Source organism: Anser brachyrhynchus (assembly GCF_964034855.1).
Source record: "Anser brachyrhynchus genome assembly, chromosome: 2".
Lineage (NCBI taxonomy): Eukaryota > Metazoa > Chordata > Aves > Anseriformes > Anatidae > Anser > Anser brachyrhynchus.
The window spans coordinates 158,875,142-158,891,855 of NC_137695.1; the positions used below are offsets into that span (position 1 = coordinate 158,875,142).

The window sequence follows — 16,714 nt, forward strand, 5'->3', positions numbered from 1 at the left end:
GAGGATTTAAAGAATGAAGACTATATTTCTATACACACAGTCCAAGACCTGTGTGCTCGGGATGCAAAGACTCCTGGAAATGCAGTGAAGAAAATGAGCCCATTCAGTGTGCTTCAGTCATGAAAAGCCGAACTGGACTCACGGAGGACAAGTTTGGACATTCAGACCATAGTTCTTACGATTAGATTTGCAAGGAAACACGTTGACAGTACTGGACTGAGGTCTGGATTCTTCCCTTCTCCCTCAGCTGGCTTTAAACCAACCTTGTAATTCTGCTGTTACTCAGACAAATCTGATTCTTCACTTGGTTTGAAGAATTGACTGGAAACCTGAAGAGAAGTCTCCGTGGTGACTTGTTTTCCAGAGATGTGCCCTTCTCTACCCTTTGTGTTGCAGAAGGTCTTCCAGAAGGACCTGTTTAGGAACTTCTTGGAAAGCTGACATGGTAGTTAACCCCAAGAAGAGTTCCGCCCCTACCTCTCTCTTTGTTTCCACTAAAAGGTGTTTACAGGACCTTAGGGATAGCTGGAGGCCCGATCAGGCCCCAGACCTCAGTCCCCATCTTGTGTGGTTCACGCACCTAAGTGAATGGACAAAGGCGAAGGCAAACACCCTAAGAGCTTGGTGGACATCACACCTAAGCCTTCATCTAACGTCTGTAACGTTAAGAAAGATGCAGCTTAACTTAGTAGAACGGCATGATTTTCACTCTAGTGTTTGCTCAGGATGAGGCATTGAGCTAGAAGTCAATTCAAACTACACGAAGGGAAGACAACTGTACTGAAGAACATGCAGCAATTTTTACTTACGACTGTTTTGGTTTAGAAGGAAAAAAGTAAGCAAAGCAGAACATTGCTAGCAAATGGGTAGAGCCCTATCTGTAACTACCAAGGCTGTTCATTAATGGCAATTAGATGCATTTTCTGCAATACCAGCATTCAATTGTATCTGAAATGAGACGTAGTACTTTTCAAAGATGTTTTTAATATATTACAGGTGTAAAGTGCTGCTTGTAGTTTTCACGAAGCATCTTTTCTTACAGAATGCTTAATAAAACTATTTTTCCTTATTACTGAAAAGGTATTACCGAGTATCACAGTGAACTGGGATTGTTCATATAATGCATTTCCCTGCTTAAGTATATCTTAATGTTCATTCTGCAGCTGAAACCTACAGCTTTGTATTCTAACCCTGCTGTAAACAAAGACAAATTGCTGGTGCCTCTTCAGAAGAAAGAAATGATGGTGATTACGATCCCACTTCCTAACTGCCCTTCTTCAGGGAAAAAAAAAAAGAAACAAACCTTTTCATCTTCTTCTCAGATGGATCATTGTTTTGCTGTGAAGTCTCCCTAGGCTGTTCACATCCTTCTTAGCCTAGTTTCTCATGAGTGAAGGCGGTATTGTCGAATTTTACAGCCATCAGGACAACAACCCCCTCAATTTACCTATCTACTGGCCCCATGGCCATTTGGTTCTGGATCCTCCAGGGCCTCCTATGATGTGGGACATGTTACTGCCTACTCATCAGCTGGTTAGTGATTGTTAGCTGCTTTGCTATGAGCTCCTTCACAATGGTAGGTGGGGCTTCTCCCTACCTACAGGGTACCAGGGAACAAAAGAGATGGGAAATGGATGGGGACAGGGCAATGACGATGCTTGGCAGGGCTGGCAGAAGTAGAGGATACAAAGGGACCTAAAAGTGCTGCCTCTGGCTGTGACAGGGTGAAACAGGGACCTGGTGGGGGCTCTCCCAGGATGATGTGGCTGCACTACGTCCTGGATGTGCTGTAACCTGAAAAGGAACCGTTCAATCTCCATTTGAGTTGGTGTGGTGCTTTTACTCGGCTGGGCAGTCAAGCTCCACCTCAACCGCTCTCTCACTCCCCTTCCTCAAAGGAAAAGGGGAGAAAATACGATGGGAAGGGCTCAAGGGTTGAGATAAGGACAGGGAGATCACTCAACAATTATTGTCACGGGCAAAACAGACTCAGAGTAGGGAGATTAGTAAAATGTATTGCCTATTACTAACAAGCTAGAGCAGTGAAAAACAAAGTAAAGAAACCAAAAATACCTCCCCGCCCATCCAACCTCTTCTACATCCTCCTCCCCAGTGGTAGGGGAATGGGGAATGGGGGCTGTGGTCAGTCCCCGGCGCTCCAGCTCCGCCACTCCTTCATGGCGTTGGCTGCCCACAGGCAGCAGCTCTTCAACACCTGCTCCCACACGGCTCCGTCCCACGGGGTCCATCCCCCAGAAGCAAACTGCTCCAGCACGGGTCCCCCACGGGCGGCAGCTCCCCCCAGCCCCCTGCTCCTGCGTGGGCTCCTCTCCACGGGCTGCAGCTCCGGCCCGGGGCCTGCTCCTGCGGGGGCTCTCCGTGGGCCGCAGCCTCCTCCAGGCCACATCCACCTGCTCCACCGGGGGCTCCTCCACGGGCTGCAGCGTGGAGATCTGCTCCGTGTGGGACCCGTGGGCTGCAGGGGGACAGCCTGCTCCACCAGGGGCCTCTCCACAGGCCGCAGGGGAACTGCTGCTGCGTGCCTGGAGCACCTCCTGCCCTCCTGCTGCACTCACCCTGGGGGCTGCAGGGATGGTTCTCACCCCTCTCTCCCAGCTGCTGTTGCCCAGCAGGTTTTTGTTTTGTCTTGTTTTGTTTTCCCCTTTCTTAAATCTGCTCTCACAGAGGCACAAACAACATCACTTATTGGCCCAGCTCTGGCCAGCAGCGGGGCCCTTATCTAACATGGGGCAGCTTCTGGATTCTTCTCGCAGAGAGCCACCCCTATAGCCCCCCGCTACCAAAACCTTGCCACGTAAACCCACTACAGCTGGTCATGACAATTCTACTGCGGACTGCAGTGTGGCAGTCAGTGGGATTGAGTGCACCCTCAGCAAGTCTGACGATGACACCGAGCTGGGTGGTGCGGTCGACATGCTGAAGGGAAGGGATGCCATCCAGAGGGACCTGGGCAGACCTGAGAGGTGGGCCTGGGAGATCCTCATGAAGTTCAACAAGGCCAAGTGAGAGGTTCTGCATCTGGGCTGGGGCAATCCCAAGCACAAACACAGGCTGTGTGGAAAATGGCTTGAGAGCAGCCCTGAGGAGAAGAACCTGGGGATGTTGGTTGACGAGAAGCCCAACATGAGCTGGCAATGTGCGCTTGCAGCCCAGAAAGCCAATCATATCCTGGGCTGCATCAAAAGTAGCATGGCCAGCAGGGCGATGGAGGGGATTGAGGTGATTGTCCCCCTCCTCTGTTCTTGTGAGACCCCACCTGGAGTGCTACATTCAGCTCTGGGGCCCCCAGTAGGGTATGGACCTGTTGGAGTGGGTCCAGGAGAAGGCCACAAGGATCATCAAGGGGCTGGAGCACCTCTCCTGTGAAGAAAGAATGAGAAAGTCGGGTTTATTTAGCCTAGAGAAGAGAAGGCTCTGGGAGAAGAGAAGGCTTTATAGCAGCCTTCCAGTATTTGAAGGGTCCCTACAAGAAAGATGGGAAGAGACTATTCACTAGGGTGCGTAGTGATAGGAGAAGGAGAAACAACAGTTTTAAACTGGAAGAGGGTAGATTCCAGCTGGGTGTAAGGAGGAAATTCCTTACCCTGAAACCTGCTCCTGTGTAGAGAAGGTGTTTTAACACAAAAAGAAATCCAGAACTCACAAAAGAGAAAGCCCAGGGATGCAGCTAACTTAAAATATGTTGATGTGCCCTGAAAACCAGAGGCTGCAGCCAGAACTGCCAAAAAGTCATGCCTGACACAGGACAGATTCATTGGCAGCTCACTGCAGAAGGTAAGGTGGTTGCACAGATGTCTTCATTTTTAAGACACTATCGTGGAGGCTGGGTTTCTGCAAATTCCAGGTCAAACAAGAAAAATCAGTCCCTCCACTTCTTTAAAAGATAAATGTGTGAATAAATAAGTTTGTTGTCAACCCTGCGGTTGGGATGTGTGGAAGGAGGACAAAGACAGTTTCATCTTCCTCTGTCCCATATGAGCTGCAAAACAGGGCACTGACAGCCTGAAAAATGTGATGGCAGCCGCCAGCAGACTTATGATGCTGCAGGAGAGCAATCAACAGAGCATTTCCACGGTTCATACGTTTTCAGGTGCCAGTGCTTTGTCCAAACACCTGCCCAGCACAGGAAAGCTCTCATCAGTCCTTTAACACATGGTAGAGATGAAGCTCATTTCTGAAAAGCACAAACATCCAAGAGCTGTCCTTAGCAATAACTGCATGCCTCTGTATTCCCCCGCATCTCAAAGCGAAGATAAATCCCCAACACCCAAGTTTTAGCTATCTGAGGAGTGCTCCCAAACACGAGAAGCGACAGCACTGCTCACACCCAAGCACGAGGAGCTTTCCATCTAGTTGCACGCTCCGTGCTGCCAAACCCCACTCACGTTGATGACGTGGGAGAACACCTTCCTACTTCTTGGGGGAAGACCGGGAGTTTTGTGCAGATCCCAGGTCACTTGGGGACGGCGTTTCTCAAGAGGGACAACCGAAGAAGCTGAGGGTGGCAGCTCTTCCAAAGCAACGAGGACTACGGCGCAACGATCGCCCATCCCAACACACGTTCAGCACAGCTGTCACTGCAAGGGAGGTTTGCTCCTCGAATGCCGCTCTGGTTATCTCCTTCACCTGCAGTAACACAAGTGTTGAGACGCAGGGAAAAACACCATGATGGGATCCTTTTTGGAGGCAAAGCACTGCTAACTGAGCAGAATCTGTCACATGGGTGAACTCAGGACAAAAATTACCCCAACGCTTAAACATTACCCAAAATACTGGTTTGAGAAAGCACACAATACGCTAACAGCCTGGTGACACTGCCCGTTGCTATAAGGTAGATGGTCTGCTGGAAGCTAAACCTCCGGACATCCAGAGTAACGCAGGTGTGTGTGCTTACAGGGAGCAGATTTGTTGGGTCACCACAGCATCCCCATCACCTGCTGACAGCCAGGCCAGTTGCACGCCATCTGCTCTTCCCCTTCTACACACACTCAGCAGCATCCCATAAAGCAATACTACGGCTGGGAAACACCTGTGGGATGAAGGTATGAAGCAGCATGCCGGGAGAGGAACAGCAGCACCCCAAGTCCAGCAGCAAGTCCCTATCATTAGCTCTGAGCTCTCGTGCACGCTCTTGGGACAAGCAGTTTCCCCATTCCTTAGTGCCCCTTACAACAAAAGAAGTATCCCTACGGAAAACAACCCTTGCAAAGACCAGAGAGACCAGAGGGGATGAAGAGGAAACGCAACAAGATCTAGCAAGGAGCAGGGGCACAGTGAGGGCATCACCACCTGGAAGCTATGCCTCCATTTCTTTTAGCAAACCAAAATATCTTATACATAGTTCTGTGCATGCGTATGTATTCTTATACACTGATATAAACCCGATTTTTCCAATCATCATGCCTCTGTCTGAAAGCACAGATGACCAGACAGAGACTAGGAGAAAAAAAACCACTCGGCCATGTAAGAAATGTTGGCGTGCTGAAGCTGATGCTCGCCGTTCCTACCCAAAGAGGTCCAGGTGCAGATTTAGCCCCCGTCAATCTCTCACTTGTGTCACTTGGCTGGCAGAGGCATGGGTCAGGCCACCTGAAGGGTGTCCCCTGGGGGACCTGCTGGTATTTAGCACAGAGTGGCCTCTCTGGACTTCAGCACAGCCTGTGGCAAACACGTGGCAGGAGAGAGCCAGGGCCATGGAGCACGCTACTTTTTGCTCCAGCTCCAAGGCTGCCTTCACCAGCGTTGGCTCCACGCAGATCCCACGTGCAAATTGAGGAGCTAAAAACCAACTCAGCTGCCTGGACTTTAAAGGTATCAAGAGGTGAAAAACAGCAAGCCTGGGCACGCAGAGATACGGCCTTGCTGCTGCAGATGTCCTTCTGTAGCTGTGCTCGCAGATGACCACACGTTGCACTACCCAACAATGAGGCTTCCAAGAGCATCCCAAGCCCAACCAGCACCTGGGGTGACCCTTCCCAAACAGATCATAGAATCACAGAATGGTTTGGGTTGGAAGGGACCTCAAAGATCATCTAATTCCACCCCCCTGCCATGGGCAGGGACACCACGAAGACACCACAGAACTGGTTCTGAAGTCAGATGGAGTTATCAACTCAACAGGGCCCACCACGCTGTTAGCCCATCTTGTGGGAGCTTCACCCACTGCCGACACCAACCCCACATCTCTCCAAGCCTGGAGCCTTCAAACTCATCACGTTTGACGTTCTTCATCATCGCCACCACCGACCGCCAGCCAGCACCACCCTGCGGAAGCAAGTTCAAAGCAAGATGCGGTAAGGCACAGAGATGCCACATAAGTCCATCCACCCCCACCCTAAAAAAAAAAATTAAATCTTGACTACAGCAGCTGTAAACTGGTTTCTACCACGCTGGTCTAGGCAGCTCCTAGAGGCCGCATTCCCACGCAGCCGGTCCTTTCTGCCACGCAGAAGAAACTGCATGTCAAAGCAAGAGATGGAAAGGGAAAGCTATAAAGCTGAGAAGACGCCTTCAGCAAAATTTTAAAGCACGACTAGCTAGCACTGAAAGCCAAATACTGTGGTTTTCAGCCCAGTTCCTTGTAGGAAGACAGTTTGTGTCATCCCCCTCCATCCAAACACGGTGCCGGGAGGCTGTTCAGGAGAACAGCAACGCTGCTGATGCTCTTCACGAATCCTGCTGCGAGGAGTGCCAGGAGCAATGGGCAGTGGCATTTAGGGCAGCCTCACCTGGATTAAAAGGGGCACCCATACTGCTGAGCCAGCACCGATGCTCCTGCAGGTAACGCTGGAGCCTGCAGGAATGGCTGTGCAAAGCTCTGCTCCCTCCCCAAACACGAGCCACGCAGGTGGTGAATCGCGGATGCTGTCCCAAGGGGCATCGTGGACGATGCCACGTAAATCCGCACCTCCGAGCGGAGGTGAACCAGATGGGAGGGAAAAGTAAAAAGCACAGTCCCAGGAAAAGCAAGCAGAGCTTCGCTTCTGCTCTCCTGGCCAAGAACGGAGCTGCCTCTTGTGGATCTGCTGCTGAAGCAGATGGCAAATCCCCCGGGAGGTGACCTGAGCATCAGCAGGCATCGCTGCCAGCACCCAGGAGATGAGAGCACACTCGGGCATCGTGGTGCAGGACCAGCCATCCCATGCTTGCCTTTCACACCACACGGGGTCCCAACCAAGCTTTACTCGCTCTGGCGAGAGTTTCCAAGACGAGGAATGTGAAGTTAAACCCAAAAACCTACAACAATGCAATTCTCAGCAATTTCAGGGACTTCTGCACTGCATCTTTAAGCGCCCGAGTTTCAGAACGCTGCCATCATCCATATTTCATTTTTTCTGTACATAGCTAGCTCTAGACATCCAAGACATGAAACCATCAAGTGACAAGCACAATGACAACAGCAGGGAACACAAAAATGTGGCTACAGCTGAGACACCTCCAGGATAATGCTGTTCTCTCTATGAGTCAAGCTAAGGCACGACGCACAGGGACTCCTTCCCCAGCCTCGCCATCGTATCAGCACGCAGAAAATCACCAAACCCTGCTTCACTAGCGTCTGCAGGGCGGTTGTGTACTGCCTGGTTTGGCACAGGAACCAAGGATGTGGGAGTGAAAAAAAGACAACTAGCCAGACCACCAGCTATGCCTGAGTAGGTAAACAGGTGGCTTTTTAATTGAGTTAGATCAGTGGTATTTCTAATCGCGTTAGCGCAGGCACTTAAAACAGCAACTCCCAACAGGACTGTAGTTGGGGGAGAGTTTAGAAAGAATAAAAGGCCTGGCCAGGAAGGCTTCGTTTTGGAGAAGGAGGAGCTCAGAACTTTCATAAAGCAGTTCACAACTCATTCAAAAAGAGGGTGAAGCATCTATCTCTGAACAAGAGCTGGGAGTAATGCGCTTCCCAAGGCAAACACACAACACTTGTGTCTGCCGGAGCCTCATCCTTGTGCAGATAGCCCACACCTGCAGAGATGCTCTTACCAAGTGCTTCCTAAGTCCTGTTCTGCTGGTCACATAAGACTTTTTAGTGCTGGGATGAATCATTTCATCGTATCATAGACACCACTGAGGCGTGAGCTCTGGTGTCCAGGAGCATCCTGCAGCCTGAGCCGTGCTGTACGGACGGGTACAAAACCAACTGCTGATTCTCACAACATCTCTGCCGAGTATGGGAACAGAGCCTCCTTATTAAAAACTGGGGACACGAAGCTGTAAAGGTGCTACAGGGATTCAAGACTTCCAGATCAGCACAGGTGCATAGGCAGAGAGCTGGCGTTTGTTGCAAAGTACCTGTGAAAAAGAAATTGAAATCCATCGTGGGAAATAGGAATCACTTCTTTAACTGCACTGTTTCCTTTAGGACTCTGGCCACGACCCAGTTAAGAGTTTCAGCTTATGTTCAGTTTGAGGGAACACAAAGATCCTGGTTGAATGAGGATCTGCACTTCTCACCAGCAGGTTGTTGCTGTCTCGCTTGCTTACACACACATCCACACAACCTACCTCGCAAGAACTCCCATTTTTAGCTTTTATTCCACGAACTCTCCTCCTTGAAACGCAACCCCTCTTGGCTGTAAAGGCACTCGATTCCCCTAGCAGGAAAAAATACCGATGCATCGCCAAGAGGCAGGTCCTGCATCCGCCGAAAACTGAGCAGCTTTTGAGATGCAACCCAGAGCTGTGCCTACAGCTCCGGGGTTTTCTCCGCAGACACTCGGATGATGCAAGATGAGCATTAGCCAGATAAATGGTGGATTCCTCCAGGTATCCATCTACCTTGCAACAGCCATTTAGCAGGCCGTATTTCTTAATTTACTCCTTTACAAAGAAAATGCAGCGCCCATTTATCAGGCTGTTAGCAGAAAAAGCCTTTTTCTTAGCATCCTACCCACTGCTTTGTGCAAATAACGCCGACACGGAAGCCCTCCGATACCACTCTGGTCATCGTTTGCTGAATGCAATAGTATTTTTAGGGTATTAATAACACTTCTTATATATAAAGCTTGCTTAAAAATGGATGCAATTTCCCCAAGCAGAATAAAAAATCCGAGATAAAACTGCAGCAGTGATTTCCAGCTGCCCGGAGCAGCAATGCCAGCCTTCGGTGACCCCTCCGAACGTACCAGGCCAATTACACGCAGTGACAGCAGGCGTTCCCCTCCTGCATCGGCTTCTTCTTGTTGCTGGCTGTGAGAAACGTCAAAAGGTCGTGCAACAAGTACACGTTATCACACCCTTCAGGCTACAGACAACTGGCCTAGAGGTTTAATCAAGATTTAGATCAAATTGTGCAAGGTGTTTTTGCAGACGCCGATCTTACTGAGTTGTTACAGCTAGAGGACATAAATCCCAAACACGGTCCTGTTTAACCTAAGAAAATCCCCACCAGGAAGCCCAGCTCGACCCTTTCCCTCCATCCCCTTGCTCTTTATGAGCAGACAAGTTGCAATCCAGGTAGCCCTGTGCCACCCATGATGTCCCCGGGTGCAACTTGTTGTTGTGCAACACCATCACAGCTCTGGCCGTTAGGATGCTGTTTCTGCTGGGCATCCTTCACCGCCTCTTTAGGAAGGTAAATAAGCAGCAGGGGCTGAAAGTGGCGAATCTGTGGCTTGTGAGCACAGGTGCTTTCAGCTGCGAGCCTCTTCCTCTCCAGGAACATAAATTTAGGAAGGGTATGATGAAAAGCAGAGAGGAAACCACTGGTTTTCTGCATCTTACCGTCAGTGAGAGATGCACTTCGAGCTGAATTTCAGCGCTCACATTCTCACCGTTCCTGTTTACTGCAGGGCATTGCTAAGAGCAGCTAAAACCCAGGCGATTCTCCACTGGGAGAAGGAAATACAGGAGCGTGCACTTCGACAGCCTGAAGCCTCGCACAGGCTCTCCCAGGCAACGAGATCCACAAAATGAGCTCATCCTACCAGTGCCCACAGGGGCTCAGTAACTCCAAATCCCATCTGCTACCCAAACAGGGAAGCTATTCCCTCCTCGTGAAATGTTTACAGGGAGGGAAAACCACCTCAACCACCCAGCTCACCAGTCACCCAGGTGCTTTGAGGCTTCTCCAATCTGCTCCACCTACGCCTGTGTGCTTTCCCAAGCAGAGCAAAACAGCAGACTCGGAGGGGAGAGATCCATCTGGAAAGCAAACGCTGCAAAAAGCATCCCGCCCTTCAGCCGGGATGAGCGTGCCCAGGGCGATGCTGGCCGCTTGCGCTCATCCCCGAGGATCTGGAGCACTAAATACTGAGCGGGAGATGACAGAGGGAAGCACGGTAAAGCTCAGCGAGGAAGGAAGGGTGGCTGGAAGAAAACGTGCCAAAGCTTCAGACGGCAGGAGGAAAGGAGGCTTTCCGGAGGTGGACAAACTCACCACGGATTTCAGTCCCTATACACCGATATAAAACTACGATGAAAATATCAAAGGCCATCTATCCTCCAGTTCCTTGTGCTCCCCCACCTGCCTGGGACCAGGAAGGTGACAACCTTTTCTAAAACTCAAAGAAAACGCAACCACCTAAGTCTTATGCGTTAACATTTTTTTTTTTTTCTCCTCCCTTTTTTCCTTTTCTTTTTTGTTTGAACCACTCAGCTGTGTAAGGAAACAACTTCTGTCTGCACCTATAGAGGAAATGCTACGGACTGTTTAGGTGGGATTAATTTCAGGAGTATGGCCAGGACCGAGGAAATTGGTGGAAGAAATCCTTCATGGTTGGATGATGAGGTTGCAGTTGTATGAGTAATTGAGTTACGTGCCCAGCACCTTGGCTGTGGGTGACGCTCTATCCTTCCCTCTCTTTTTGAATGGAAAATGTCATCCAAACACATAAACATGCTATTTACTTTAAAAAATAACGAGTTGGAGGCATAGATTTCCTCTTGCTTGTACAACGTCCAATACTGCTGCTGTCCAGAAGAGTTTGCCTGCTGGGTTCTCCACGAACGTCCCTGATTGGCATCACAACCACGCCTGTCAGATGTACACATCCCCCGAAACCTAAATCGCCTCCAGGATGGAAACTGGGACAGTGCCAAGGGAAATCAGCCATCAAAACCATTACTCTGCACACCTGTGCTACAAAAAAACTAGGTAAAGCAGGAGAGATCTGAGACATTTGTTTCAAACCCCGTTACCTCGCGGAGGTCTGGTCCCCATTCCCACCCTATCCAGCCGTCCTCGTGCCTCCTCGTGTGTTTGTCTTCACCACACCCTACGAAGCTGAGAAGTGCATGAGCCACATTTCACGAGTAAGGCAGTAAGAAGAAGGTGGTGGGGTCACAGAGGGATCAGCCCAGGCTTCCCCGCTCCAAGCTCCTCGCTGCTGGCCACCTCTCGTTTCCATGCACGGCCCTAAATGCGCCGCGGGGACCAAGTGCGGCGACACCGCTCCTCGCAGCTTGAAGTGGTGCAAGTCTTCTCAGAAAGAGCAGTCAGGCATCGGGACGGGTTGCCCAGGGAGGTGGTGGAGTCACCGTCCCTGGGGGTGTTCAAGCGAAGGTTGGACGTGGTGCTTAGGGCCATGGTTTAGTGGGTGACATTGGTGGTAGGGGGATGGTTGGACCAAATGATCTTGAAGGTCTCTTCCAACCCTAATGATTCTATGGTTTTATAATTCTAAGTCGATTGCAGCCAGCTCCCCTCCTGAGAGACCAAACGCCTGCACACAGAGGCTACGTGACGTTTTCGTGCTGTCAAAGAAACCGGAGGGGAAGAAGAAGGGCCCTTTTTGGAAGATGTCTCCCCTCCATCTGGACCCATCGCCTCCCATTACTCAGCCGCCTTTCTGGGAATTCTCCGTGCCTTCCCCTCTGCCATGGCCAGGCACTGGATGTGAAAATAGCTTACGACAGTTCCTGCTGGCGTGACATCGACTCTGTTCCTCCTGGAGGACGAATTAGCAGATGGCACCAGCAGAAGATGGCTGAACGAGAGAGCTGGACAACTGGAGTCTTTCCGATCCAGTAACTACAGCCCAAAAGACCAAGGATGCAAAGATCCTTCAGGGTCAGAACCTCTTTCCTAGGGGCAGAAATGGGGTCAAGAAGGTATCTGCTGCCTGTTGCATGCAGTTACTGATGGGGTATGCAGGCTAATTTATCTCTGCATGGGTGGTTTCACCATTCCCCAAAGCCTTGCTTCGTTTGCTTATTCCCCAGTCGACCCCCTGTACTACTCCAGTAAAATATCCAAAATACCAAGGAGCTTTTTGAAGTTAATACGATGCGCTCACGAGCATCCTCCGTCACGCAGAACTAAAATTAAAACGTACACTTGGCCTCGCCTCACTCCCTGAAATTCGGCGTGCGAGGAGGAGATCCACGGTGCGGAAACTTCCCCGTCAAGAGATTCCCGACAGCAGGAAGAGCAGGGCTCTGCCACCAGCAGGCTCCACAGCAAGGTCCCAGCTCCACCACCATGCCTCTCCTTGCAGAACGTTTCGTTGTAGGAGCTAACCCTTTTTGGAGAAGAAAGGATATATCCACAGCAAGGTGTAAATGCAAGAAAATATCATCACCAGGTTTGCTGGCTTGGTTGTTTTTTGCAGATGACCTCCTTGTCCACAGGTTTGACAGTTTCTTTACGTCTCTTTCCTCTACCAGGACCACAGCAAGAAAACTGAGACCATCTCAGACGCTTTCTGGCTCAGCAAACACAGCTGCCTGCACTTAGGATGCGTATTTTGGGGTTGAAATTGAGATGCAAACTGCTGCTAAAATAACCGCCAGAGAGGAGCGGTTGCTTTTTCTCCTGAAATACAGAGACACTTCCCATTTCTTCCCTGTCTCCCGACTAATTTTTACCAGCCTATAGAAGGACATACGAATGGCGTGACTCAGACTGAGAATCATCTTCTCCCCAGCACAGGAACACACACGTGCACCCCAGAGGAGCTGGGTCTTCTGTCTACGGCCACCAGTCTTAAACTAACCCCACCGGCACAGCTCCGTGTGACGTGTCTCTAAGAAAACACAAACAAGGCATAAAGAAGCAAAAGCAGCAAGAACCAGAAAATAAAACTGCAGGACTGTCCTGGCTGTGATGAACAGGAGTTTTCCTCTACTCCATCACAGCATCCAATGGAGCATCCAAGGAGCCACCAAGCCAAACACAAGGATCCTCATCCTGTGTGCAGAGGAGAAACGTGGATGGACTAGAGGGAATGGCCTCAGGTTGTGCCAGGAGAGGTTTAGGTTGGAAATGAGGAGACATTTCTTCTCAGAAAGAGCAGTCAGGCATTGGGATGGGTTGCCCAGGGAGGTGGTGGAGTCACCGTCCCTTGGGGTGTTCAAGGAAAGGTTGGACGTGGTGCTTAGGGACATGGTTTAGTGGGTGACACTGGTGGTAGGGGGATGGTTGGACCAGATGATCTTGGAGGTCTCTTCCAACCTTAATGATTCTGTGATTCTAAGTCTGACACTTGTGCATGGAGTAGGCTGTGTGGGGTCGTGTCAGAATCATCCACGTGGTCAGGGGATTAAAGTTATGCTTAGGAAAGGGGTGAAGACAACATCCCTTTGTCATGCCTGCAATAGCTCATATAATACATTGGCTCACCTGCTTCATGAACTCTTAACTTCTGGAACACATCTCTAGAAAGAGTCATCTGGCATTTATTTATCTTTTTTTCATTGCCTCCAGTTTTACTGCATTCTCATCGTGGTGCCCCAACACACACACATTTAAAAAAACAGAGTGGGGATCAGAAGGACCACACACAGAGGCACCCCGAGAAGATTATTCCTCTGATGCAGGAGGCCAGATCCGACAAGAGCTCCTTGTTGTGCTGTGGAAGTCCTCCCAAAGCAGCAACACCAGGTGTCAGAGCACGAACCCACTGCAGAAATGCAAAATTCATTTGAAAAACTCGATCTCGCTGATACGCCAGGCCCTCCTGCACCGCTGCTGGGTATTGATGCAGATATTGCAGCCCCCAGGGTGCATTTCCAGCGCTGTTTGCTCAGTTACAATTCCTCCTTACTCCCGATACAGCTGACAGCAACACGAGCAGGATCCAGATTCAGTGCAGGGGAAGACGGCTCTCAAAGATATATCTGTATCACCTCATTGCAGCAAGGTCTTCAGAGTCAGTTATCTGATGCTTTAGACACTCCTGTAATGTTATTTATGAATTTAAAAATGCGTACAGGCTTCAACACCCTCTCCCAGTCGCTCTCTATTAGCATGCGAATGTAATTTAACACAATTAGGCAGGACAGAAAGCTCACACCTTTTTACAGGATCAGCTGCATTCCAGTTGTTGGGCAAGATAAAGAGACCCCAGCCCAACAAGCAGGCTGGCCAAAAGCACGTTACCACCTCCAGATCTTTGTAAAATTGGTCAGGATTTTGCAAGCAGGAAAAGCTTTCCCAAAAGGCATCGTGTCCTGCTACAGGTCTACAGAGGCGTGGGGAAAATAATACTAATATTAACAAATAAATCAAGTAACCCTGGATTTGTTGGCTTTAAGTGAAAGCTTGTGTTCCTGCTAACACCTTAGCTTTGAGACTGGAAAACCCACAACTTCATGAAAGGCACTGGGGCGAGTAGCTTCATTTTCAGACTTGTTATCTGAAACCCTTAACATTGGGGCAGAAAAGAGGGAGAAGACGACAGAGCTTCCACGGAAAAATCAGACATTGCTAATTCTGGGTGCTTTTTTTCCTATTTAAAGAAAAAAAAAGATTTATTAATCAGTTCTTCTGGATATACCCCATAGCTCCCTGGCAACTTTCGAGCAACTTTAGGTGGTATCAAAGATCTCGACAGTCTTTTCCCAGGAGAAATTCAAGAACTCTTAGCTTGTGCCTCTTGATTTTTTAAGAACATAGATCAGGAATTCAAGAATACTCAGTTTATCAGCTGTACCTCTGAAAGAGGGAATGAGATGGAGAACCACCTGAGCACAGGTTCCAGAAGCTCGCACACCTGACGTGTTGAAGGTGCTTGAGTCAGTCCTACACGCCCGTACCCCCATTTCCTAACCTAAACCTGCCCTAAAGGTGCTGCCCCTTGTGAAAGGGCTTTGAGATCTCAAGCTGCATTACACCAGCACAGGTACAACTACAGGTAAGCCAAAGTAAATCACTACGGAAAGCTAATGGCGCAGTCTGTCTGAAAATAGACAGAAATCCCCACCAGAAACATCCAAGTCGTCATGACGGAAAAATAAATCCCGGCAGATTGTTGCTAGCATTATATGAATCATCATGTTGTTATAGCAACTTCATCTCTGCATCGAATCTAAAAACCGAGCACAGCTGAAATAATATAACAGTATTAAGTAAAAATGATATATAACAAGATAAAAATGGATCGGCTTGATCTCAGAGGAGCACCCACACTTCTTTCTCACCCTCTTCCTTCCCTTTGAAAACATTGCTTTCCTGTATTTAAACACAGAGGAGAAGACTTGGAGCTTATGGAGGAGAAGCAGAGCGCTAACGAGCTTTTGGATTCAAGGAGAACCTTTGAAATGAAGATTCCCCCCTTAAATAAAACCCAGTTGAAATAAAACTCAGTTGAGACCACCAGAACAAGCTAACCAACTGACCCTGTACAGCAGAAGTCCTGCACTGCTCCAAACACACGTTGCCACAGCTGCTCAGGAGTCGTGAGCGGAGATCCCGCGCAGAACAGACCCAAGGAAGGGGATGCGCAGGGCGTATTTTTTAAAACTTGCATCTACGCGGGGTTATTTTATCACAAAAAGCGAAAAGCGTCACCGAGGTTCCTTCCACGCGAGCAACAAAGGAAGGAAGGCAGCTAAATATTTTATTTCAGGGACTTGGCAGAAAAGCACCGCTCCTCCTAAAGGCAGGAAGATTACTTTTCTAGGCAGCGTGGCTTTTTTACAGCCCAGCGGATAAAGCCAGGCTGCTCCCCAAAGCTGGTAGAGATTCACGGCGTGCGATCAGCAGCGGTCCCTCGTCTCACGCAGCATCCGCGGTGCTCTGCTTCAGTGATGCCCCGTGCAAGGGCTGAACCTCGCCTCCCGGACACCGCAGGTGCCTCGGAAAATACCTTTTTGCCCCAATTAGATGCCCAGGAAGCCCCGCAGGGCATTGATCTGCTCCTCGTCCCCGCAGGCTGCTGCCAGCATCTCAGAGGTTTGAAGGAAAAAAAAAAAAAAAAGAAGGGAAATAGCTGGGAGGTTTGCAAATTTTGCTCTTGAGGTTTCAAGCAAATTAAAAACAAACAAAAACAACCCCGCAGCTCTAGTCCCAAAGTCCTATTAGTCTCAACAAGAGCACTAAAATATTTCCTGTAACTCAATTAATTAAAAGCTAATAAAAAGAAGCAGCCTAACTACTTTTTTCAGGGTTCATGACAGCACAAGCATCACTCTGCCCCAGACAGGAGAAATGTTTTCCTTTTTCTTTTTTTTTTTTTTTTAAATGCATTTATTCATTAAAGTTTCCTCGTAGGCTGTGTAATGAGTCACTTCTCCCTGCTTCTCTAGAAAGTGCAAGGGAATGGAGAGGTACAGGACTTAAAAGAGGATGGAGGCACTCACAAAGCTTAGTAGAAAAGATTTAAGGGAGCCTCAGATAAAGTGAAGCAGCTCCAAAACCCTGCTCATAGACACAGGCTCCATCACCTCTTCTTTATCACCCTAACTTTCCCCGGGCTCAAGTCTGGCTGGCGTCTCGCTCGCAGCCAGCACAGAAAGCCGCCCCCTCTCCTTCACC

At 49.4% G+C, this 16,714-nt stretch overlaps 1 protein-coding gene across 8 annotated transcripts in view; it reads right to left on the reverse strand.

Moving 5' to 3' along the window:
* Positions 1-16,714, reverse strand: part of TSNARE1 (t-SNARE domain containing 1) — a 462,256-nt gene that overhangs the window by 409,036 nt on the left and 36,506 nt on the right. Inside the window, exon 1 of one of the 8 annotated variants that reach the window (XM_080580848.1) lies at positions 8,002-8,283. The exons of the other annotated variants lie outside the window; for them this stretch is intronic. The gene's annotated coding sequence lies outside the window, so the exon portion shown is untranslated. Of the gene's footprint in view, positions 1-8,001; positions 8,284-16,714 lie in introns of those variants that run through there. 8 annotated transcript variants of the gene reach the window in all.